Here is a 27,225-nt window from a genome sequence, read left to right as displayed (position 1 = left end):
CAAATAGACCGTGTCGTTATGGTTCGGGTTTGTGTTACAATTGCGGAAAGCTAGGACATTTGATCAGAGATTACCCACACCGGAAGGACCAGGAGACTGCCAGATCCGATTTTCGTACCTGAGGTAATAAGAAAACTGATAACTTAATTCTTTACCACTTTAGATAATGCTAAAGGCTGGTATTCACTCATAATACATGGTCGAATGAAAAATTATGATCTGTTCTAGATAACCCTAAGTTATCTTAATAGAAGGTTTGGTGAGCATAAATGATTAGGTAGGCATTTAATGGAAAGCAACCTTAGAGTGGAATGACTGGTGAGCGATGTCAAAGCCATCATCCGGGAACTCCGTGTTGGGGTATATTGGGACTTTGCCATGGTTGTAGAGGAGTTGGACATGTGTCCTGGAAACGTCCTAAGAAGGTCAACCGGAATACTACCAAGGGCCAACAATAAGGTCGTGTGTTCACTACAACAACGGGTGATACCGTTAGATCCGACGGTTTGGGAATTGGTAAGCGAAAGATCGGTAACAATGTGTTAAAAGTACGATTAAGTTGGTATGTGGTTTTGGCTATCATAGATAGAAATCTAGTGAATGCCAGTCATGCTAAGTTGTGGTTGAGTACTTGAGGAAGTAAGTGATAGAGCTCGTACTAGACAAGAGATCAGAATAAAGCAGCAGAAACTTGTGAAAGCAGTAACACAGGATAGCTACGAATAGGAGCTGTAAAAGTTTACTATAGTATCTTATGTTTGAATACTAGAAAGGTTAAGTGGGTTACTGCAAGTAATGATCCCCAAATAGTTGGAAATGATTGCGGCTGCGAGCTTTGATGGTTCTAAAGCGGATGAGGAAATTATCATTAATGCACAATTGGATTTAGATGATGAGAGAGTGCAAGTTGTTGTATTTGAGAGATGAGTACTATGATGATTGGTCATAGTGACCTTGGATTTAGATTGAGATTTATAATGATTGGTTTTGAAAGACGAATGTGAAAACCATTAAATTGAAATGTTGATGCGGTACTGAGATTGATTTGAGGGAACCTGTGACAGGTGGTAAACTCCAATTTTTGGGGAGGTACTGTTGAAAAATTTTTCCCAAGAATTTGAAAGAGTGTTGGTTTTGGTTTTGAAGATGATTTTTTATATGAGTAATTTTAACAAAAGAGATGTGTTTCAAATGCTTTTATAGATTATTAAAGGAAATGCGGATTCTTATGATTTTGTTAGCTTGCTATTCCAAACTCATTTGATTTCTAGAAATGAAAGGGGTTTTTGATTGATAAGCCAGAGACTGTATAACAGCAAGTCATGTAGAAATTTGAGGGTTAAAGAATAAAAAAGCAAGTTTGGAGATTATGCTTGGAATTGAACTGTGATTAGAGGAATTGGCTTGGTAGAGAGAGAGAGAGAGAGAGAGAGAGAGGATAGTGATGGAGTATGATTAAGGTGTGGTGATGATCTTTGATTGATTATACTGATGTGGGATAATGGCTATGATTAATGATGATGGCAATCTTATTGATGACATGATTTGAGATTTAATAAGATGTGAGTTGATGAGACGATAAAAGTAAGGAACAAGGATGTTGGTTGGCGTTGAACGAATGACCGAGACCCTCGGAGATAGAGAAATCAGAGCACAGCAACGGAAGCGCGCAGAGTAAAAGGACCTTGGAACTGTTATGCGTTTGATATAAAGGCAGACTATGCTCGCGTACTCGTAGTGATGGATGGAATTTTCGAGGGCGAAAATTTCTGTTAGGGGGGGTAGAATGTAATACCCGGTCTAACCAAAATTAATTAAATAATAAGTTAAATAGGAGCGAATATGGTTGGAAGATTTGGCAATTGGAATTTGATGATTTAAATATGATATTTGGATTCAGTGAATTTTTCCGAGTCGAAAAACATAGTTTTCTGCGTAAAAGCGCGCAATGAAATTTTGACCGAAAGTACTGGCTGAGATCTGTCTGGTACTGCAGCTGAGAAAATTGATTATGAGTAAATAAGATTAAGAAATGAGGAATTATAATTAGGGGAGGTAGAAATATTTGAAGTGCGATTTAGAGCGTTAAAGGTTTTGGTCCAAAATTAGGCCAACGAACAAAAATAAGTGAATTGGGTCTAAGTGGGCCCAAGACCCAACATATATAAACATTAGTTATGAGCATTTCAGCTCATTTTGCCCTAAAAAAGGGGTGTTGGGCGCTGAAATTGGAAAGAGAGAAGAGAAGAGAGAAAATCTAACTCTCTTTGATCTTCAAATCACCATAACTTGAGCTACGGAGCTCCGATTGAGGAGCCGTTTACGGCCACGCGTCGCTATTCTCATCCTCTACAATTCTATCTAAGTTTTATGGTGAGTAATCCACTGTCTTCTGCCCAGTTTTCATTTTCCTCTTCAAATTCGAATTTGGTTTGGGTTTTGAGAAAACCTTGTGATTTTGGTTGTTTAGGAGTGCTCTAGTATGAGCCATGGGTGATATTCATCACAAACTTTAGTGGGTTAAGGTAAGAAATCCTCTAACCCTTGTGAATTGTCATTTTTATGAGCCCTAGGTTGATGTATGTATGTGATATTGGTTATGTTAGTGTATTTGATGGTTTTAGTGCACAATTTGGAGATTAGTGTTGCTAGAGGAGCTTTGGTGAGGCTTGGGGCTAAGGTTGGTAGAGACTTCCAAAGAAGAGGCTCAATTGATTTGGCTACAAGAGGTACGGTTTAAGTTTCATTTAAGTACCATGTGGTGTGATGAGAATTCCTAGGCTAGATGCCCCTAGGATTAAGTTTGGATTGTGTAAATGGTTGGTGCTAATATGCATAGTTAGTATGTAATGTGAATTAATGATTGGGTTGAGAATTGTGTGGCCTTGTATGCTTGGTGTATTGAAAATTTGATGTATTGGGTAATGAGTATTGATTTGTGGTTTATGCATTTAAATTGTGAAATTGGGCCGGAGGCCGTATATTTTGGGCCGGAGGCCGGAAAGAGGTAAGGAATGTAAGTTGATGTGTGCATTGTATGATGACACAAGTGATTGGATGAATTTCAGATAATGGATATATGAATGATTGGGTTGGTTATTGAATAATAAGATTTGAGGAGTTGAAGTGTGGAAATTGGTAATTTTGGGTGAAATTGTATAGCTGAGGTATGTTTAGTTTTGGTTGAGGTATGTTATGTGGTCATATATGTGATCATGAATATTGATGCCTTGATGGTATGATGATGCATGAGAGATATGTATGTTGTGATATATGCTTGAGAAATGATTAAGGTTGATTTGTGGGTGAAATCACGTGACAGTGAGTATGATATTGATTATGTATAATGATGATTGATTGGAAATAGTATTGTTGGAAATTGGGATGAGGAAAGATGTATGACATGTTAATGTGTTTGTAATTTAGCCATTTGTTTGAAATGGGTAAAAATGGTTATATGGCGGTTTTGTGAATTGTGGTAATGTGTTAGTGTATGCGTTGAGGAGGCTTAATGTTGATTTTGATATACTTTGATTGATTTAAAAAAAAGGGAATGAAATTGGCATGTTTTGGTTGATTTTGAAAAGAGTTGGAAATGGCTTGTTTTGAAAATGGCACCTTGTGGTTTTGAGTGAAAACATGGTTTTTGGGCATACTTTGACGGGACATAACTTGGACTGCGAATTTCTGTTATGTGCCAAACTTGTTTAGAAGTGAAGTTGGATCCGGGATGTCCATGCTGTTCGAAGAACAGGCGAAAAATGATTTAAAATGAGAAAGTTAAGTCCGTCGGAAGATTGGGGGTTGAATTTGTGAATTCTGCAGCTTTTAACTTAGAAAAATTTTTAGCAGAATGACCCTCCACGCGTAGGCGCACTTGGCGCGTACGCGTCATTCTTCAAGAAGGCACCATCCACGTGTGCGCGTGGTGTGCGCGTGCGCGTCGATGCGTTGCACCCAATGCCCAGCCATTTTCCTGAGAGTTGTGCCAGTTTTGTGCCTGGGGCGCAAATGCACCCACGCGTACGCATGGCTGACGCGTACGTGTCGTCTGGCTGTGTTTCAATCCATGCGTCCGTGTGTATAACGCATACGCGTCGATAAGCTTTGTGGCCATCCACGCGTGCGCGTGAAGTACGTGTGCGCGTGGCCCTGTTTTCATCCCAAAGTTGATTTGTGAGTTTTAAAAGCTAAATCTCATACTTCTAAGCCTCCGATCTCACCCCTTATGTATTAAATCATTATGATATACCTAGAAAAGAGGAAGGAGCTAGGGGATGTGGTAACTTGCGAATGAAGCAAGTGGAAAAGTTGTGATCAATGATGATCAAAGATGATTATATGAGATATGGAGGATGGCGGTGGAAGTACCGTGTATGCAATGAGCTGAAGGGCTATAATTATTGATAAATGGTTGGTTCTTGATTGAACTATGAGCCGGATGGCTGAGTTATTGCCGGATATGGCAGAGCCATGTTGATAAATTGGCTAGTTCTGGATTGAACTGTGAGCCGGATGGTTGAGTTATTGCCGAGTTACGGCAACGCCATTATGGATTATGGCTGAGTATAAAGACATATATGATAAATGAACGAATATGATAAATGAATAATGATGGAAAATGTTGAATGTAAGCATGCTTGTGTTTTCTCTCTGGTTGTAAGGGTGACAGGGCACCGATACCCTCTAATGGCGACAGGGCGCAGATACCCTCTAATAGTGACAGGGCACATATTCCCTCTAATGATATTAATACGCAACAGAGAGACTGTGCTCGGGTTAGCTACCGGACATGTCGGGTTGGCTTGATAACCGACCGATGATATCATCAGCCATAGGGCAGGCATTCATCATTTGCATATGTTTGAATTGTTTGGGTTTGCCTATTTGTTTTGGATTTCTACATTACATATGCTAAGTTACCTGATTATGTGCTACTTGTTCTACTTGTATCTTAATTGTGTATTACTTGCCTGTATTGCTTGTGTTTGTACAACTGAGAGGCCCCTCATTTTGGTGTCGGTGGAGGTTGAGGGTTGTTCTTGATGAGATGAATTAATGATGCGATTGCATGATAATGATGATCATTAGATGAGATTATTTGAGCCCCCTGGGTAGACGCAGTGATGTGATTTCACTAGTTCCAGGCGAGGGTATGATGTATTGATATAGAGTTGCTGAGGCAGAACAACTGGTGATGGTTTTGCATATGATTCTGAGTCTGATTCGTGGAAGAGTCAGCGAGTTGGGAAACATGTGTAACATGAACTAGATTTAGTATCCCCTTACGACAGTTGCCTATTCATGGGTTGGTGAGAATCTAGGCTGGATATTTGGTGAAGAAGTTTAGGATTGCTTAGTGAGTTTTTATTGTAGTGCATTGTATTTATTTGGCACTTTTACCGTACTGGGAACCATGGGCCCAGGGTTCTCATTCCGTATATATCTCTTGTTTTTCAGATACAGGTCCAGGTGCTCAGCAGTGAGTTGTGGGTCGTCTGAGAGACGGCGAAGATCTTTATTTTCTCTACTTTGTGTTTTGCTTAGAATCTCTCCACTTTTGTTTTGAAAAGATAATATTATGTATTGTACTCTTTTAAACTTGCCTATAGAGGCTCTCATGTTTCCTTTGGGAGAGATTAGGATATATTGTTGTCAACTACTTTCATACTGTACCCTAGCCGGCCTAAACTTCGCGGGTCGTGACTAGTGGCTATTTACTTATGCTATAAATATCTATCTGTTATCTATCTCTTAATCTCCTTTATGCCTTGTCCGTATATCGCGTTCGGCTTAAGGGTTTATCTTTTTGTTGTTGAGACGTGAGTGATACGTCTTCGTGATTTTATCCCTACTCTTTTCAGGCTTCTCGATTAATACTCCTTTTGAAATTACATATATCTATATAAAAAAAATCCACCTGAGAGTCGTACCACCGTAGTATCATTGACTTATGACTTGAGCATAAGGATTTGTATATTAGGTGTTACAATTGCCCCTAATGTCCTAAATGACTAGCAAGTTAGGAGGACTTTTGGATCCTTCACTACTCCAAATCCTGGGCATTGTGATAGTAGCATTATTACTCATACTTTGAATGTTAATAACTTTGAGTTAAAGCCCCAATTCATCACTTTGTTCCAAAAAAATTGTCAAATCGGTGGAAGTCCTCAAGAAGATCCTAACTGACATATCTCTAACTTCCTCCAAATCTGTGACATGGTCAAGACTAATGGGGTCTCTACTGAAGTTTACAGGTTGTTGTTGTTGTTCTCATTCTCTGTAAGGGACTAGGCTAAGCAATGGCTTGAAACTCAACCAAATGAGAGTATAATAACCTGGGAGGATTTGGTAAGTAAGTTCTTAACTAAATTCTTCTCACCTCAAAGGTTGACAAAGGTGAGAACAGACATCCAGACATTCAAATAGCAAGACAGAGAGTCCCTTTATGAAGTCTGTGAGAGGTATAAGGAGATGCTGAGAAAGTGCCATCCAGACATATTCTCTGACTAGGTGCAACTCTAGATCTTCTATAATGGGATTACCCCTACTTCAAGGATCTCATTAGATAACTCAGCTAGAGAATCTTTACATATGAAGAAGACCATTGATGAAGTTTTGGAGTTGATAAAGATGGTGGCTAATAATCAGTATTTATATTTCTTTGAGAGAACTATGAGAAAGGGAGAGATGAAGTTGGATGCATTAGACACTCTTCTAGCATAGAATAAAGCCATGTCTCAACAAATCATTGCTATTACTCAACAATTTGAAAACATACAAGTCTCAGCAGTGAATACACAAGATATCTCCTATGACATGGGTGGAGGAGTCACTCAAAGTGAAGGTTATGAATTTGGCCAATCCTCTGAATAAGTGAATTACATGGCGAACTCTACAAGACCACCTCAAAATGATCCTTTCTCTAAGACTTACAATCTAGGATGGAGAAATCACCCTAACTTTGGATGGGGTAATTAAGGTCAAAGGCAAAACAAATTCAACAATAACCCTCACCAAAATAACTTCAACCCCCATTACCAATCCTATCAACCATCCCAAATTCCTCAAAACCCTTCTCCTGTGGAAATTGTCCTAGAAAAACTCTCTCAATACACCTCTAATTTTGTCCAAACCACTCAAAATTTTATGCATAAAACTAAAGCCTCTATTAGAAACTTGGAAGTGCAAGTGGGACAAATTGCTCAATAATTAGCAAAATCCACTAACACCTTCCCAAGTGACACTGAGATCAACACACTAGAGGAATGCAAGGCTATCCTGTTGTGAAGAAAAAAGCCACCAGCTATGAAGAACAAGGGGCTCCTGTACCAAGTAAAATTTCAATAAAGAAGGAAGCATACGTCCAAGAATCTCATACCCTCAAAGTCTCAAGGAGGAGAACAAGAAAAAGAAATACTCCAAATTCTTGGAGATATTTAAGACACTTCACATCAATATTCCTTTCACAGAAGTACTTGAACAAATATCACTGTATGTTAAATTTATGAAGGATTTATTATCCAAGAAAAGATCTTTAAAGGGAGGTCAAATTATGGTCATGACTAGAGAGTGTAGTGTAATCATTGAAAGAGATTTGCCAAGTAAGAAGAAAGATCCCAAAAGTTTCCAAATCTCTTGCACCATTGAAAACACAACCTTTGAAATAGCATTGTGTGATTTAGGAGAAAGTATCAATTTTATGTCTCTTTCTGTGATGCAAAAGCTACAAATCCAAGAGATAAAACCCACAAGAATTACTCTCTAATTGACTGACAAATCAATAAAGCAAGCACATGAAGTGGTTGAGAATGTATTGATTAAGATGGAAAAAATTTTTCTCCCAGTGGATTTTGTTATTCTTGACATGAAAGAGGATGAGAATTCTTCTATCATTCTAGTGAGACCTTTCCTAGCTACTGGTAGAGCCTTGATCGATTTTGAAAATGGAGACTTGATGTTGAGGGTACATCACTCGAGTGACAAGAAGGATTGCATGAAGGTTGAATCAAGTGATCCAAATCTCAAAGAACCTTTTGAGGAAACACCTCTAGAAGCTCCACCACCATGCTTGAAAGGAAACAAAAAAAATAGAAGTGGTACAGCAAGTTGAAGGCACAACAGAAGCTACCAAGAATTTTCAACCTAAGCCCCCCTTTATGGATACCAACAAGACCCCCTTGACATCAAGCCTAAGTATAATGTTGAGTGTGCATGATCACCTAAGGGGGAAGAGAAAACTTTGAAGAAGCCCATGAAACGGAGAAATAAGAAGCTCTCTACAAGTGACTGATGCGAATTTTACAAATCACAAACTATTTACAAGTGCACCAGATCGTATCAAGTAATATCACATGAGTGGGTTATCATTCCCACGAGGATTAACGAATTAAGTAAGTAATAGTCAATTGATTATTCTAGTTAGATAATAAAAAAAAGAGTTTCAATAATAGATAGCATGAAAACAGAAAATTAAACAAGAACAAACTAAAATTGGTTAAGAAAATAATAAGATAAAGATAGTTAATGTGTCAGAGATGTTCCCTCTTTAGGAAAACAATCCTTGTGTCCATTCAGATGAGGTCTGCAAAGATCAATCACGACGAATCATAAATAATAAAATTCTAATTCCTTGGCAATTTAATTTCTCTTTAACCTAATTAACCGCTAATTCCTTAGTCAATTTCTTAAGAAAATAGGTGAAACACAATTCTGATTCAAATTCAACTAAAATTAAAAAATAGTCCGTAGGTTGAATTATATGTCACGTATTCAAGCTAGTCCCAAACAATTGAAACTCGCAAAGTGTCGCACACTCTTTGAAATTATTCCTTGTGAAATAAAAAAGTAATGAGAAAGAGTTTTCAAGCTAATTCAAATATTAATTTTTTCCAGAACAATATTTAAAATCCAAGACAGATTTAGAATGTTTTTCAACAATTTTAAATCTTTAGAGATGAAGAATGAAAACTCAATCATGAAATAAGTGAAAGCATAAACCTCATATAAAATAAAACACTTAGATTAATAATCTATAAAAAGATGATCATAGCTCCTAACCTTAACAATGGAGGTTTAGTTGCCTGTAGTGCAGAAAATTTAAATCCTAAAACTAACAATGAAGAGAAGAGAGAATGGGGGAGAAGAGTAAGTCAAATGTGTGGCTCCTCTCCTATTTATACTAACCCTAAAATCTACTTCAGAATCAAACTAATTAAAAAAAAAACAAATCAAATCCAATCTAATTAATTAAGTCTTAATGACTCTTAATTAGCTAATAGTCTTCCTTGTAATTGGAATTCAAACTTGGTGCCTTGCTTAGCTGAAATCATGGGCTTGAAACTTCAATCTTGGACTAACAACAGTTGAAGAATTGAAGGATTAATGAAGGATCAGTAAAGAATTGAAGATCCAAGAGGGTGGCCCATTTGTGCACGGAACGTGCCTCAAGTAACCATGCAACGTGTGGCTTAGTTTTGGAAAGGATTGCCTCTACCTCATACTTCACGTCTAACTGCCTGGCTACCACATCCCACAGTTGAATTTTTGCCTCAATTTGCTCTCTATTTTGCCCTTTACATTGCACAGCTAAATCTCACATGCAACGCATGGTTCTTGGTGGCCATAGAGTGCATTTTGTGGCTTGAGTGTAGCTAACTTATATGCATGTGCACTATAGACTATTATATATCGTTGGAATGCTCTAAATGTGAGCTTTCTAATGCTGCTAAAATTGCATCATTTGGAGCTCTCTAGTTCAATTTATGCTCATTAGAGTATGAAGAAGTTAGAGGGGTCTGGTTCCATTCATTGCACGGAAGACACCCCACATTGGACGCGAACTGGGTCTTGTGTGTATGCATGCTAGATATGTATAAAGGAGTTTTTTTTTTGGCGCTGGTTACGTGTACGCACATGAGATGCGTACACATGACTTCCTTCTTGGTGTTGGACGCAGTTTGGCACATGACGCCAATGTCATGGTGTTTAGCGCCGTGATGCCAGAGAGCAAGCATGGGCGAGTATATATCGTTGGAAAGTTGTGAAAGTTGGCTTTCTATTGCCACTAGAATCACATCAAATTTATAAGATTGTGAAAAAGAATTTGCTTAGAGGTCTTCAAGAACTTCCATTCTCTTGGCTTTAGTGAGGTGATCTCAAGTTGAACCTGACTCAATTCTGCATTGTTCACATTTCTAGAGTTCTCTGCTTCAATAGGTGACAAAATAGAATCATCTCCTGTATTTTGATCTATAGAATCAGAGACAGCATTTTCCAAAGACGATTCTGATTTATCTTCTTCTTGAATCTTTTGAGAACTCAATTCAGCTTCAGTTCCTGCATTATTTTCTTCAATAACACTTGAAACGGTGTTAGAATCACAAAAAATGACATGTTTAGACTCCTCTATTATTCTATATTCTTTGAGGTAAACCCTATAGGCTTTACTAGTGGTTGAATAACTAACAAAGACACTTTCATAAGATATTAGATCAAATTTTCCTAGATTGACTTTAGTGTTCAACACAAAATATTTGCAACAAAAAATATGAAAATACTTAAGATTTGGTGGTATTCCTTTCAAAATTATTCTAATGATGGCTTGGTTCAAAATGTAACAAGCTATATTCACAGCTTCTGCCCAAAGAAATGTTGCAATTTCATTTTCATAAAGCATTACCCTAACCATTTCTTGAAGACTTCTTTTTCTCCTTTCAACAACCCCATTTTGTTGAGGTGTTCTAGGACATGAAAAGTTATGTGAAATACCGAATTCATCACAAAATGCTTCAAAATGTTGATTTTTAAACTCTTCCATGATCACTTCTTATGAAAACTGTTTTCAAATCTGTTTTATTTTGGATCTTTTTGCATAGAATTGAAAAAGCAATGAAGGCATCATTCTTATGATCTAAGAAAAGAACCCATCTAAACCTAGCATAGTCATAAACCACCACAAATCCATAGTGCTTACCACCAAGACTTTGAGTCCTTGTAGGACCAAAAAGATCAATATGTAGCATTTCCAATGATCTTTTGGTTGAGATGTCATCCTTGGGTTTGAAAGACTTTTTAGTTTATTTACCTAATGGACAAGCATCACAAGTGATGTTTTTGTCAAATTTTATTTTAAGAAAACCTCTAACCAAATTCTTTTTCACAAGCTTAGAAATTTGAAACATGCTTGCATGTCCCAATTTCTTATGCCATAGCCATTTTTCAGATTCCATGGAAGTAAAACAAGCTACATTTTGTTCTTTTAGTTCCTCTAAGGTTAGTCTATACACATTATTGCATCTTCTAGTTTCAAACAATATTTTACTAGATTTTTCACACACAACTGATGAGCGGATAATTTGTACGCTTTTTGGCATTGTTTTTAGTATGTTTTTAGTATGATCTAGTTAGTTTTTAGTATATTTTTGTTAGTTTTTAGTTAAAATTCACTTTTCTGGACTTTACTATGAGTTTGTGTGTTTTTCTGTGATTTCAGGTATTTTCTGGCTGAAATTGAGGGACCTGAGCAAAAATCTGATTCAGAGACCAAAAAGGACTGTAGATGCTGTTAGATTCTGACCTCCCTGCACTCGAAGTGAATTTTCTGGAGCTACAGAAGCCCAATTGGCGCGCTCTCAACGGCGTTGGAAATTAGACATCCTGGGCTTTCCAGCAATATATGATAGTCCATACTTTTCCCAAGATTTGATGGCCCAAACCGGCGTTCAAAGTCACCCTCAGGAATTCCAGCGTTAAACGCCGGAACTGGCACAAGAATGGGAGTTAAACGCCCAAACTGGCACCAAAGCTGGCGTTTAACTCCAAGAAAAGTCTCTACACGAAAATGCTTCAATGCTCAGCCCAAGCACACACCAAGTGGGCCCGGAAGTGGATTTTTATGTCATTTACTCATCTCTGTACACCCTAGGCTACTAGTTCTCTATAAGTAGGACCTTTTACTATTGTATTTTCATCTTTTAATCATACTTTTTATGATTGAACCCTCATTGGGAGGCTGGCCATTCGGCCATGCCTAGACCTTGTTCTTATGTATTTTCAACGGTGGAGTTTCTACACACCATAGATTAAGGTGTGGAGCTCTGCTGTACCTCGAGTGTTAATGCAATTACTATTGTTCTTCTATTCAATTCCGCTTGTTCTTGTTCTAAGATATCACTTGTTCTTCAACTTGATGAATGTGATGATCCGTGACACTCATCATCATTCTCACCTATGAACGTGTGACTGACAACCACCTCCGTTCTACCTTCGATTGGGTGAATATCTCTTGGATTCCTGATACATGATGCATGGTTGATCGCCTGACAACCGAGTGCTCGCCTGACAAACGAGCCAGCCATTCCGTGATATTAGAGTCTTCGTGGTATAGGCTAGAACTGATGGTGGCATTCAAGAGAATCCGGAAGGTCTAACCTTGTCTGTGGTATTCTGAGTAGGATTCAATGATTGAATGACTGTGACGTGCTTCAAATTCCTGAGGGCGGGGCGTTAGTGACAGACGCAAAAGAATCACTGGATTCTATTCCGGCCTGATCGAGAACCGACAGATGGATAGCCGTGCCGTGACAGGGTGCGTTGAACATTTCCACTGAGAGGATGGGAGGTAGCCACTGACAACGGTGAAACCCTTGCTTAAGCTTGCCATGGAAAGGAGTAAGAAGGATTGGATGAAGACAGTAGGAAAGCAGAGAGACGGAAGGGAAGGCATCTTCATACGCTTATCTGAAATTCCTACCAATGAATTGCATAAGTATCTCTATCTTTATCTTTATGTTTTATTCGTATATCACCATACCCATTTGAGTTTGCCTGACTAAGATTTACAAGGTGACCATAGCTTGCTTCATACCAACAATCTCTGTGGGATCGACCCTTACTCGCGTAAGGTTTATTACTTGGACGACCCAGTACACTTGCTGGTTAGTTGTGCGAAGTTGTGTTTATGCCATGGTACTGAATACCAAGTTTTTGGATTCATTACCGGGGATTAATTGATTTGTGAAAAGTAGTGATCACAATTTCGCGCTACCAACAACCAAGCATTCCAATTTTTTGAAAATAACCAAATAAGCTAAATCATACAATTGGCTAATGCTTAGAAGATTATGTTTTAAACCATCAACTAGAAATACATCATTGATGAAAGTTGAAAAACTCTTACCAACCTTACCTACGAGCACAATTTTTCCTTTGTCATTGTCACCGAAAGTCACAAAGCCTCTATCATATTTGTTAAGTTTGATGAAGAATGTGGACTTTTCAGTTATGTGCCTAGAGCATCCACTATCCAAATACCACATGTCATTCTTCTTCTTGGATGATAGGAAAAAATGAACAAAGCTTTCAGGTGACCTTAAGCATCGAAAACTCTTTGAATCCTTTAATGTTAAACCATCTTTGTTGACGAAGAGCATTATATTTGCCAACTATTTTGTAATTTCTATCACCAATTTTTCTTTCAAAAATGAAACATTGAATAAGAAGATGACCATCTTTATTGTATATGTGACAGAATTTATTGGTTGCTGACTTTTTAAGAGGATTTGGATTTTGAAATCTTTTGTCTTTAGAACTGGAAGCTTTATTTTCAAATTGTGAATTTTTGAAAATAGATTATGATTTTTCACAATAATCCAATCCATCCTTTTCAAAAAGAGGTCTTTGATTAGCCAACAATTTATCTAAATTTTCAGAACTTTAAGCAAATTTGGCTAAGTCTATTTTTAAATTCTTAACCTCTTTATACATCCTTTCATTCTCTTCCAAACAATTTAAATATGCAACCACTGAATGCTATTTTTCAAAACTTTTAAATTAAGCCTTAAGCCGCTTGTTTCTTCAATAAGATCAACAGTGGTTTCGGGTTCCCTTAGTTTTTCTTTAAGAAAATTATTTTCAGCCTTTAGGATGTCATTTTCACATTTAAGTTCATGACATTGGTTCAAAAAGTTTCTTATTTTCTCAGTGAGATGATCAATCATAAGATGCAGATCTTCATTAGAGGGTTCAATAAAAATTACCTCATCATTCTGACTGTGGTCGGCCATAAGGCAGGCTTGAGACTGGTTGCCTGAATCTTCATCTTCTTCAGAGTCATTTTCCAGATCTTTCCAAAAGGTCATAAGTCCCTTCTTCTTGTCTTTTCATGATTTTTCTTATTTCTTTAACTTGGGATAGTCATATTTGTAGTGTCTAGCTTCTTTGCAGTTGTGGCAAAAGACCTTGCTTAGATCCTTCTTTGGTCCCTTTGAGCTTCTTCCTCTTAGTTTCATCATCCTTATGAGTTTTCTAGCAAAAAATACAAACTCGTCATCTGATACATTATCCAATTATTTAGTACATGATTTAAGAGCCACTCCTTTCTATTCATACCCTGGGTCGAGTTACCCGACCCGGGATGATTGGCGATAAAAGCAACCGACCTCCTTAGGTCCGACTAGCCGACCTCTTCTCAAAGAGCTCGGCCAAATCGACAGGAGAGCCCAGTAAAGGGCCCAAATAGAGGAACACGACCCAAATTCTAGGGCAACCCAAGCCTATAGAGATAAAGGCGGTTCCATTGAAGATACGTTGACCTCAACTCAAAGATAAAGATAAGATAAGATAACTAACTTATCTTATCCAAAAGGTCACATCTCATCATTATAAATACGCTGGAGCACCCAGGTATAGCTCATACTCTGATTCTACATAAAACCTGCTTAATACCCTTGCTAACTTAAGCATCGGAGTCCCTTGCAGGTACCCCCCACCCTTCGGTGATAGAGGATCAGCAGCACCATCAGTCCAACAAGTCGGACGTACCAGCTCCGACTGTCATCCACCTGCCGGACACACCAGCTACGACCAGTACGGAAGATCTCGTCCGAGATCGACCTCCAGTTTCAGGTAACCCTCGGAACACTTTCTTTTTTGTATCATTTTTTATGTGAGTGATTTCATATGCTAGTAACTTTTCTCTCAGCTCATCATTGGTTATTTGACTCAGGTTACTACTTTCAGAGATAACAGTAGCCTTTGTTTACCACTCTTTAGTCAGAATTCTCAAGACTTTCCTCACCAGCACTTGTTCAAAGTGAGTAATCCCTATAGCATTTAAGCTATTAATGATGATAGAGAACCGCTCGAACATGTCATCAATTGATTATCCTTCTTTCATAGAGAACATCTCATACTCTTTACTCAGTGTGTCAATTCTGGTTTCTTTTACTTGTGTGGTGCCCTCATGTGTGACTTGGACCTTTTCCTAGATTTCTTTTGTTGTTTCGCATCTTGAAACCTTCCGGTATTCCTCTAAACAAATTTCACAGTTAAGCATGTTAACTACCTTGGCATTGAGTTCCACCTTTTTCTTGTCTTCTTCATTCCATTCTATGTAACACCCTACCATACAGAGTCTTATGCTTAAGTCATAATTCAGAGATGGCAAGGTATTACGACCTCTAAAATAAAATTTAGTACGTATAGTAGTATGAATAATTGATTATAACTAGGAGCCTTTGTAGAAAAAGGGGTAAACAAAAAAAAACCGCAACCTTAAAGCGCAACACTCCGATCGATAACGTAACGAACAAGGATAACCAACGCGAGATTATATATATATACAAAGGAGTGTCAAAAACAGGAATATCAAGACTCAAGATCCGGCTGCGAAGATAACCGGTCCGAGCATAACAGTATATACATATGATAAAATAAGGAAAACCCCAAAGGAAACCCAAAGGGACACAAATACATAAAACCTATTCTCCAAAATCTCCCATAAGAGGAGTCATCACAGTTTGTATTATTTAATGGAGATAAAAGTATCTAGCAAAACATATAAACCAAAATCATAGCCCCCAAGAACAAGGAATCTTCGCAATCTAGAAGTCTCCAGCATGCATCAACGGGAAACCTCACGTCCTGCATCTGAAAACCACAAAATCCGCATGGGTGAGAACCAGAGGTTCCCAGCAGGTAACAGCTTCCACATATATAATACATAATAATGGAGGAAAGCCAAAGGCAATCCTAGGACTTCCTCCAATTAATATCAAAGCTTACAAACAAGCTAAACCATATAAGGGTATCTGACTAAAGATTCTTCAGTCTAACTAATACTTCCCTTTCCAATTCCTTCAGACCTCCCAACCACCAGCAGGATGTAATATAGCAAACACAGTTATATCAAACAAGGAATATACAAATAGGAGCAAGTAAGACATTTAGACAATTAGCAAGTTATATGCAGTCAAATAGGCAATCTCAAACAATTCATATAGTATGCATATGATGAATGCCTGTCCCTAGTGGCTGATGATATCATCTTGTCGGTTATATAGCCAACCCGACAAGTCCTGGTCGCTAACCATTGGACTGTCCCTCTGTCGTGCATCCCCAAACTCGAGTTATACTCGTTATAAACTTGATCATAAACATGATCCATATACATCACCCTCACTGGTGAATATTTACGGGGGTTCGAGCTCATCCGGGCCTTTCACAGTGCCCGGCCACACTTACAACATAGGGTTAACAGAGCTTCGAGTCTCAACCTGGAGCACGTGGTGGCTAGCCACTGCTACTACCCAAGGAAACTCGTACTTAGATAGTGGAAGTGCAAATTTCACAATTATCAATAATTCAGCATCAACATGCATGAATTCTCATCCATGGATCAACATCCATACTAGCCATTCCGGCTCACGGTTCAATCCAGAACCAGCCAATATTCATATCATACACAGCTATTCCGGCTCATGGTTAAATCCATAACCAGCCATTTCATTAACAATTATAGCCTTTCGGCCCATGGTATAACAAGCACTTCCTCCACCATCCTCCACATCTCACATAATCATCTTGATCCTCATTGATCATTCATATTTCCCTTGCTTCACTCGCAAGTTATCACATTCACTAGCCCCTTTTTAATAGCTAGGCATGCCATAATGATTTAAGACATAAATGGTGAGATCGGAGGCTTAGAAGTATGAGATTTGGCTTTTAAAACTCAAAAATCAACTTTGGGATGAAAACAGGGCCGCGCGTACGCGCACTCTACGCGCACGCGTGGATGGCCTCAAAAACTCATCGACGCGTAAGCGTCATGCACGCTAACGCGTGGATTCCAAACTTGCCCATCGACGCGCACGCGTCAACCTCGCGTACGCGCGGGTGTTCTCGTGCCCCAGGCACAACACCGGCACAGTTCTGGCATAACTCTCTGGAAAATGGCTGGGCATTGGGTGCAGCACAATCGGCGCGCCCGCGCACATCACGCGTACGCGTGGATGGCACTTTTCGGAAGATCGGCGCGCACGCGCCAGGTGCGCCTACGCGCAAGGGGTGATTCTGCTAAAATTTTTCTAAGTTAAAAGCTGCAGAATTCACAGATTTTCACCCCAATCTTCCAACGGACATAACTTTCTCATTTTAAATCGTTTTTCACCCGTTCTTCGAACGACATGGACATCCCGGATCCAATTTCATTTCTAAACAGATTTGGTACAAAACGGGGATCCGTAGTCCAAGTTATGTCCCGTCAAAGTATGCCCAAAAACCATATTTTCATACAAAACCACAATATGCCATTTTCAAAACAAACCATTTTCAACTCTTTCCAAAATCAATCAAAACATGTCAATTTCATCCCTTTTCTTTGAAATCAATCAAAATGTATCAAATTCAACATCAAGCCTCCTCAACTCACACATTGACACATTACCACGATATACAAAATCACTACCTCATCATTTTACCCCACTTCTCCCAAGTGGCTCAAATTCAAACATATTGACATATCATATACTATTCCTCATGCCAATTATCAACAACACCAATTCCAATAAATTATTATGGTACACAATCAACATCATACTCACCATCAACATGGTTCAACCCACAATTCAACCATAACCAATTATCAAGCATATATCACAACATGCATACTTCTCATACACCATACCATTAAGGCATCAATAATCATCGTCACATATATGAACACATCATATATCTCAATCATTCAACAACATCAACCATTCAATGCCTATCTTAGGGCCTCTAGCCTAAGTATTTCCTACCACATTACATATTAGATACGGGAAACCGAAACCATACCTTAGCCGATTTTCCCAAGCTCACCCGGAGCACTTCCAAACCACTTATCCACAAGTTCTCAAGGCCTCAACACCTCCAAGAACAGATTTTGCACCACCAAACCCTTTCCAAGCTTTTCAAAGTCACCAATCAAGCTCCAATATTCACATATACACAACCTAAGCCACAACCATCATACCCATACACAACATCTCAAAACCCAAACATCATAAAATCACAAAATTACACTAGGGTCAAGAACCTTACCTCACCCAAGGTCCAAGGAGACAAGATTAACCTTCTCCTTCAAGAGTGTTGGGTCCTATAACATCAAAGAACCCAAAATCTCAACATTTTACCCATGAAACTCGAAAATAGGGGCTGAGATTTCGAACAGAAACTTGTGGCTTACCTCAAGATTGATGGTATGGGTTTTGTAGAGCTCTCCGCGGTGAACGCGTGGCCGCAAACGGGGCGGCAATCGGAGCTCTAGATCAAAAGTTATGGTGATTTGAAGATCAAGTGAGAGAAGGAAGTTGAGAGAGTGTTCTTCCTCCCCTTCTCTCTAAATTCAGCGTGTTTTGGTGTGTAATGAGGAGAGAGAGTGCTGAAAACTAGGGTTTTGGTTAAGTTATGTTGGGCCAAGGGCCCACTTTGGGTCCGGTTGGCCCGGTTTGGCCCGTTCGGTCCAATCTTGGTCCGAATTCTATAAAATTGGTACCGAAATTCTCGTCTCAGTCTCCCCTATCACATTTAGCCATAAAAATCACATTTTAGGCTTTCTAGAATAAATTCTCATTTATGGGTTAATTAGCCGTTAATTAACCGGGTTTTACATTCTACCCACCTAATTGGGAATTTTGCCCACAAAATTCAAATGCAATTACCTGAGAATAAATGCGGATAATCCGTTCGCATCTTCGACTCAAGTTCCCAAGTGTGTTCCTCAACACCGCCTCGACTCCATGCCACTTTGACCAATGAAACCTCTTTTCCACGCAACCGTTTGATACTAGTATCATCAATTCTGACTGGAGCCACTGGAAGCGTCAAATCTTCCCTTAACTGAACCGACTCAGGTTCTAACACATGGCTAGCATCAGGAGTGTACTTCCAAAGCTGCGACACGTGAAACACGTCGTGCAGGTTCGAAAGATGAGGTGGTAGAGCCATTCGATACGCCACTGGTCCAATCCTTTCCAGGATTTGAAATGGACCAATGTATCGAGGATTCAACTTCTTTGTCTTAATTGCCCTACCTACTCCCGTAGTCGGAGTAACCTTAAGGAAAACATGGTCTCCTTCCTCAAATTCTAAGGGCTTTCGCCTCTGATCGGCGTAACTCTTTTGACGACTCTGCGCCGTAAGCATCCTATCACGGATTTTCTTGACTTGTTCAGTAGTCTCAGCTATCATTTCCGGCCCCAACAAGCTTTTCTCTCCAGCTTCATACCAACATAACGGAGATTGACATTTCCTCCCATACAAGGCCTCATACGGAGCCATTCCGATGCTCGCATGATAACTATTATTGTATGCAAACTCCACTAATGGCATATACCGATCCCAACTCACCGGTTGGTCCAAAACACAAGCTCTCAACATATCTTCTAGTGTTTGGATTGTCCTTTCAGATTGACCATCTGTTTGAGGATGGTAAGCCGTGCTCAAGCTTAATCGGGTTCCAAAAGCTTTCTGAAATGCACCCCAAAACCTTGAAGTGAAACGAGGATCTCTATCAGAGATTATAGTAGCAGGTACACCATGAAGTCTCACAATCTCCTTTATGTATAACCGTGCTAGCTCCTCAAGGGTATAAGTCATACGAATGGGCAAAAAGTGAGCTGACTTCGTCAGTCGATCCACAATCACCCAGATAGCATCAAAACCAGCCCTAGTCCTTGGCAATCCCGACACAAAGTCCATTGCAATACTTTCCCACTTCCATTGTGGAATCTCTAAAGGTTGCAACATCCCGGAAGGTCTTTGATGTTCAATCTTTACCTTTTGACAAGTTAAGCACTTTGATACATATTCCGCCACATCATTCTTCATTCCTGGCCACCAGAACATTGCCTTCAAATCACGGTACATCTTAGTACTTCCCGGGTGAATGGAGAATCCGCTTTTGTGTGCCTCCTTTAAAATATCTTGCCTCAAAGTGCCAACATCCGGCACAATGATCCTACCCTTGAATCTCCATAACCCATCTTTTTCTTCCGACACTCCCCACCGTTTTCCTTGCTCAATAGCCGGTAGCACCTTCCATAACGCTTCATCATTTTGATGAGCCTTTAGGAGTTCGGACTTAAAGTCACTTGAGATTTCTAATCGGCTCAAACACAAAGTTCTGGATACTTCTCGGGCACCAATTTGTAGACTCTCAAATCCCTTGAGCAATTTCTCCTCTTGAAGCATCATCCAAGCCGCATATAGTGACTTCCGACTCAACGCATCCGCCACTACGTTCGCCTTTCCCGGATGGTAATTCAACTCAAAGTCGTAGTCCTTCAACAATTCCATCCACCTTCTCTGCCTCATATTAAGCTCCTTCTGATCAAAGAGATACTTCAAGCTCTTATGATCGGAGAAAACTTGGAACTTGACCCCATAGAGATAATGCCTCCACACCTTTAAGGCAAACACAACCGCAGCGAGTTCCAAATCGTGCGTAGGGTAACTAACTTCATGAGGTCTCAACTGTCGTGAGGCATACGCCACCACATTACGATGCTGCATTAGCACGCATCCTAGACCCTTCAATGAGGCATCACAATACACCTCAAATGGCTCATTCGGCTCGGGTAACACTAACACAGGTGCAGTGGTCAACTTTTTCTTCAGTGTCTGAAAGCTCTCCTCGCACTCAGGAGTCCAAACAAATGGAGTGTCTTTGCGGGTTAACTTTGTCATTGGCAAAGCTATCTGTGAAAAGCCTTTGATAAACCTTCGGTAATAGCCAGCTAAACCCAGAAAACTCCTTATCTCCGTCACGGTGGTTGGTTGCTTCCAATCCATTACAGCCTCCACCTTAGTTGGATCTACGGCTATTCCCTTCTTACTCACCACATGGCCCAAAAACTTCACCTCACTCTTCCAAAACTCACATTTAGACAGTTTTGCATAGAGTTTCTTCTCCCTTAGAATCTGCAACACGGTCCTCAAGTGTTCCGCATGCTCTTCTTCAGTTTTGGAATAAATTAGTATATCATCAATGAAGACAACAACGAATTTATCCAGAAACGGACGGAAGACTCTGTTCATGTAATCCATAAACACCGCAGGAGCGTTTGTCAACCCAAAAGACATCACAGTGTACTCGTAATGACCATAACGCGTTCTGAAAGCGGTCTTAGGGATATCCTCACCCCTCACCCTTATCTGGTGATAACCAGATCGCAAATCAATCTTGGAGAAAACTCCAGCTCCTTGTAACTGATCCATGAGATCATCAATCCTCGGCAATGGGTACTTATTCTTTATTGTAACCTTGTTCAGCTGCCTGTAATCCACACAGAGCCGCATACTCCCATCTTTCTTCTTCACCAGTAACACTGGAGCACCCCACGGAGAGACGCTTGGTCGTATGAAATTCTTTCCCAACAAGTCTTCTAACTGAGACTTTAGCTCGTTCATCTCTAACGGTGACATCCTATAAGGAGCACTTGAGATTGGCCCCGCCCCAGGCACCAATTCAATAGAGAACTCAACCTCTCGGTTAGGTGGAAACTCATCAATATCATCAGGAAACACTTCCGGAAACTCACACACAACCGGAATCTGTTCCAACCTTTGATCATCACCTGAAACACCCGCTGTTAACAACATGATACCCTGACATTCGGTTCCGGAACAATTCACCATCATCGAATTCAAGTAATAATTATTCACCACGACCGGTCCTTCAGTATCTTCCGGCATAAAGTACACCGACTTTCTAGAACAATCAAGCAGAACATGGTTCTTAGATAACCAATCCAATCCCAAGATAAGATCAAGACCAATCATCGGTAAGCAGATTAAATTATGAACAAAATCACGCTGCTTGAACCTAAAGGAAACTTCCGGACATCCTAGCCTAGTTACCATGGCTTCATGGGTAGCATTATATACCTTTAGGTCATAACCTAAAGTTGCAATCTTCAACCCTAACTCATGGGCTTTCTCAAATGCAATGAATGAATGCGATGCTCCAGAATCAAATAAGGCATTTAAAGTTTGACCAGCTATTTCACAGTTACCTCGAATGAGTGTCTCAGATCCCTCAGCTCCTACAGCTGAAGTGGTGAACACCCGACCAGTCTGTTGTGCCTTCCCAGCACCTTGTTTCTGTCTCTCCAGACAATTGGCGGCTTTATGCCCCGCTTTTCCACAATTGTAGCACAAACCCCATCCGGCCTTGCATGGTGCTCCCGGATGGTGACTCCCACACCTAGTGCAAGCTTGATCATTCTGAGGCTGCTTCCCAAACCTCTTTCCTTGGGAGTTGTTGTTGTTGGGCCTCCTGAAAGAGCTTCCTCTCTTGAAAGACGAACCTCTAGGTGCAAAGCTCTTCCCTCGGTTCTGTGGGAATGATCCCCTTTGACTCCCTTTCTCAGCGGTTGCCCTCTTCACACACTCTTCAGCAACCCTACACTTGTTTACCAACTCGGAGAAGGTCCTAATCTCCATTGGTCCCACTAAACTGAAGATATCACTCCGGAGTCCTCCTTCATACTTAACACACTTCCATTCCTCATAGTCCACTGGGGTCCCTTGGCACATGCGAGAGAACCTGAACAACTCCTCAAACTTGTCAGTATACTCTGATATGGACATAGTACCCTGTTTCAGCTGTAGCAATTCAAGTTCCTTAGCCGTTCTAGCAGAAGTCGGAAAGTACTTCTTATAAAACTCCTCTTGGAAAACATTCCAAGTGATATAGTCATCACCTTGCTGCAGAAGGCGTCGGATACCTTGCCACCAATGCGACGCTTCACCGACAAGCATATAGGTAGCAAACTCAACACGCTGTCCTTCAGGCACCACTTGCGCTTGCAGCGCTCGCTCTATAGCCTGAAACCATGTATCAGCCTCAGTCGGACTAGTAGTTCCCTTGAACTTAGGTGGATTAACCTTCAAAAAGTTTGCCAAGGTCATCGGGCCCTGAACTCCACCTCCATCATTACCATGGTTGTTCATCTGTTGACCAAGAGCCTCAGCAGTGGCTTGCATAGCAGCAGCCATGTTCTCCAACGCAGTCATAAAGTTCACCGGGTCATTAGGGTTATTCTCCGGCGCACGAGCATTCGTACGACCTCTCGCACTACCTCTACCGCGTCCACGAGGCGCCATCTGGTTCCTATACATACCAAACAATCGATATTAAGTTGATCAGTCTCAATATCGGAAGTCTAGTACTTCAAAGTCCCAAATGCATGCTCATGAACGTTTATGCCAATTATATCAAGCAGATATACTAATAGCACATAACACACACACAGAGAATGCACAGAAGCATAATCAGTCCATCCCTCAGGCTCTAAAGGAACGAACTGCTCTGATACCATAATGTAACACCCTACCATACAGAGTCTTATGCTTAAGTCATAATTCAGAGATGGCAAGGTATTACGACCTCTAAAATAAAATTTAGTACGTATAGTAGTATGAATAATTGATTATAACTAGGAGCCTTTGTAGAAAAAGGGGTAAACAAAAAAAAACCGCAACCTTAAAGCGCAACACTCCGATCGATAACGTAACGAACAAGGATAACCAACGCGAGATTATATATATATACAAAGGAGTGTCAAAAACAGGAATATCAAGACTCAAGATCCGGCTGCGAAGATAACTGGTCCGAGCATAACAGTATATACATATGATAAAATAAGGAAAACCCCAAAGGAAACCCAAAGGGACACAAATACATAAAACCTATTCTCCAAAATCTCCCATAAGAGGAGTCATCACAGTTTGTATTATTTAATGGAGATAAAAGTATCTAGCAAAACATATAAACCAAAATCATAGCCCCCAAGAACAAGGAATCTTCGCAATCTAGAAGTCTCCAGCATGCATCAACGGGAAACCTCACGTCCTGCATCTGAAAACCACAAAATCCGCATGGGTGAGAACCAGAGGTTCCCAGCAGGTAACAGCTTCCACATATATAATACATAATAATGGAGGAAAGCCAAAGGCAATCCTAGGACTTCCTCCAATTAATATCAAAGCTTACAAACAAGCTAAACCATATAAGGGTATCTGACTAAAGATTCTTCAGTCTAACTAATACTTCCCTTTCCAATTCCTTCAGACCTCCCAACCACCAGCAGGATGTAATATAGCAAACACAGTTATATCAAACAAGGAATATACAAATAGGAGCAAGTAAGACATTTAGACAATTAGCAAGTTATATGCAGTCAAATAGGCAATCTCAAACAATTCATATAGTATGCATATGATGAATGCCTGTCCCTAGTGGCTGATGATATCATCTTGTCGGTTATATAGCCAACCCGACAAGTCCTGGTCGCTAACCATTGGACTGTCCCTCTGTCGTGCATCCCCAAACTCGAGTTATACTCGTTATAAACTTGATCATAAACATGATCCATATACATCACCCTCACTGGTGAATATTTACGGGGGTTCGAGCTCATCCGGGCCTTTCACAGTGCCCGGCCACACTTACAACATAGGGTTAACAGAGCTTCGAGTCTCAACCTGGAGCACGTGGTGGCTAGCCACTGCTACTACCCAAGGAAACTCGTACTTAGATAGTGGAAGTGCAAATTTCACAATTATCAATAATTCAGCATCAACATGCATGAATTCTCATCCATGGATCAACATCCATACTAGCCATTCCGGCTCACGGTTCAATCCAGAACCAGCCAATATTCATATCATACACAGCTATTCCGGCTCATGGTTAAATCCATAACCAGCCATTTCATTAACAATTATAGCCTTTCGGCCCATGGTATAACAAGCACTTCCTCCACCATCCTCCACATCTCACATAATCATCTTGATCCTCATTGATCATTCATATTTCCCTTGCTTCACTCGCAAGTTATCACATTCACTAGCCCCTTTTTAATAGCTAGGCATGCCATAATGATTTAAGACATAAATGGTGAGATCGGAGGCTTAGAAGTATGAGATTTGGCTTTTAAAACTCAAAAATCAACTTTGGGATGAAAACAGGGCCGCGCGTACGCGCACTCTACGCGCACGCGTGGATGGCCTCAAAAACTCATCGACGCGTAAGCGTCATGCACGCTAACGCGTGGATTCCAAATTTGCCCATCGACGCGCACGCGTCAACCTCGCGTACGCGCGGGTGTTCTCGTGCCCCAGGCACAACACCGGCACAGTTCTGGCATAACTCTCTGGAAAATGGCTGGGCATTGGGTGCAGCACAATCGGCGCGCCCGCGCACATCACGCGTACGCGTGGATGGCACTTTTCGGAAGATCGGCGCGCACGCGCCAGGTGCGCCTACGCGCAAGGGGTGATTCTGCTAAAATTTTTCTAAGTTAAAAGCTGCAGAATTCACAGATTTTCACCCCAATCTTCCAACGGACATAACTTTCTCATTTTAAATCGTTTTTCACCCGTTCTTCGAACGACATGGACATCCCGGATCCAATTTCATTTCTAAACAGATTTGGTACAAAACGGGGATCCGTAGTCCAAGTTATGTCCCGTCAAAGTATGCCCAAAAACCATATTTTCATACAAAACCACAATATGCCATTTTCAAAACAAACCATTTTCAACTCTTTCCAAAATCAATCAAAACATGTCAATTTCATCCCTTTTCTTTGAAATCAATCAAAATGTATCAAATTCAACATCAAGCCTCCTCAACTCACACATTGACACATTACCACGATATACAAAATCACTACCTCATCATTTTACCCCACTTCTCCCAAGTGGCTCAAATTCAAACATATTGACATATCATATACTATTCCTCATGCCAATTATCAACAACACCAATTCCAATAAATTATTATGGTACACAATCAACATCATACTCACCATCAACATGGTTCAACCCACAATTCAACCATAACCAATTATCAAGCATATATCACAACATGCATACTTCTCATACACCATACCATTAAGGCATCAATAATCATCGTCACATATATGAACACATCATATATCTCAATCATTCAACAACATCAACCATTCAATGCCTATCTTAGGGCCTCTAGCCTAAGTATTTCCTACCACATTACATATTAGATACGGGAAACCGAAACCATACCTTAGCCGATTTTCCCAAGCTCACCCGGAGCACTTCCAAACCACTTATCCACAAGTTCTCAAGGCCTCAACACCTCCAAGAACAGATTTTGCACCACCAAACCCTTTCCAAGCTTTTCAAAGTCACCAATCAAGCTCCAATATTCACATATACACAACCTAAGCCACAACCATCATACCCATACACAACATCTCAAAACCCAAACATCATAAAATCACAAAATTACACTAGGGTCAAGAACCTTACCTCACCCAAGGTCCAAGGAGACAAGATTAACCTTCTCCTTCAAGAGTGTTGGGTCCTATAACATCAAAGAACCCAAAATCTCAACATTTTACCCATGAAACTCGAAAATAGGGGCTGAGATTTCGAACAGAAACTTGTGGCTTACCTCAAGATTGATGGTATGGGTTTTGTAGAGCTCTCCGCGGTGAACGCGTGGCCGCAAACGGGGCGGCAATCGGAGCTCTAGATCAAAAGTTATGGTGATTTGAAGATCAAGTGAGAGAAGGAAGTTGAGAGAGTGTTCTTCCTCCCCTTCTCTCTAAATTCAGCGTGTTTTGGTGTGTAATGAGGAGAGAGAGTGCTGAAAACTAGGGTTTTGGTTAAGTTATGTTGGGCCAAGGGCCCACTTTGGGTCCGGTTGGCCCGGTTTGGCCCGTTCGGTCCAATCTTGGTCCGAATTCTATAAAATTGGTACCGAAATTCTCGTCTCAGTCTCCCCTATCACATTTAGCCATAAAAATCACATTTTAGGCTTTCTAGAATAAATTCTCATTTATGGGTTAATTAGCCGTTAATTAACCGGGTTTTACATTCTACTTCGGTTTTGGGAGTGACAACGCCAT

At 40.3% G+C, this 27,225-nt stretch overlaps 2 long non-coding RNA genes across 2 annotated transcripts; both read right to left on the bottom strand.

The window, feature by feature from the left end:
* Positions 1 to 15,631: 15,631 nt before the first annotated feature.
* On the bottom strand, positions 15,632 to 18,698 carry LOC140177895 (uncharacterized). The gene is made up of 4 exons (XR_011869481.1): positions 18,512 to 18,698; positions 18,367 to 18,421; positions 18,121 to 18,278; positions 15,632 to 15,930 (listed from the first exon to the last, which is right to left on the bottom strand). It is a non-coding gene; the product is annotated as an uncharacterized lncRNA (long non-coding RNA).
* Positions 18,699 to 24,021: 5,323 nt separating this feature from the next.
* LOC140177893 (uncharacterized) lies at positions 24,022 to 26,955 on the bottom strand. The gene is made up of 4 exons (XR_011869478.1): positions 26,769 to 26,955; positions 26,624 to 26,678; positions 26,378 to 26,535; positions 24,022 to 24,187 (listed from the first exon to the last, which is right to left on the bottom strand). It is a non-coding gene; the product is annotated as an uncharacterized lncRNA (long non-coding RNA).
* Positions 26,956 to 27,225: the final 270 nt, after the last annotated feature.

The sequence above is a fragment of the Arachis hypogaea genome, chromosome 2 (genome assembly GCF_003086295.3).
Source record: "Arachis hypogaea cultivar Tifrunner chromosome 2, arahy.Tifrunner.gnm2.J5K5, whole genome shotgun sequence".
Classification (NCBI taxonomy): Eukaryota; Viridiplantae; Streptophyta; class Magnoliopsida; order Fabales; family Fabaceae; genus Arachis; species Arachis hypogaea.
The sequence above is the reverse complement of the archived record's forward strand: the minus strand, read 5'-3'. Positions and strand labels throughout refer to the sequence as shown.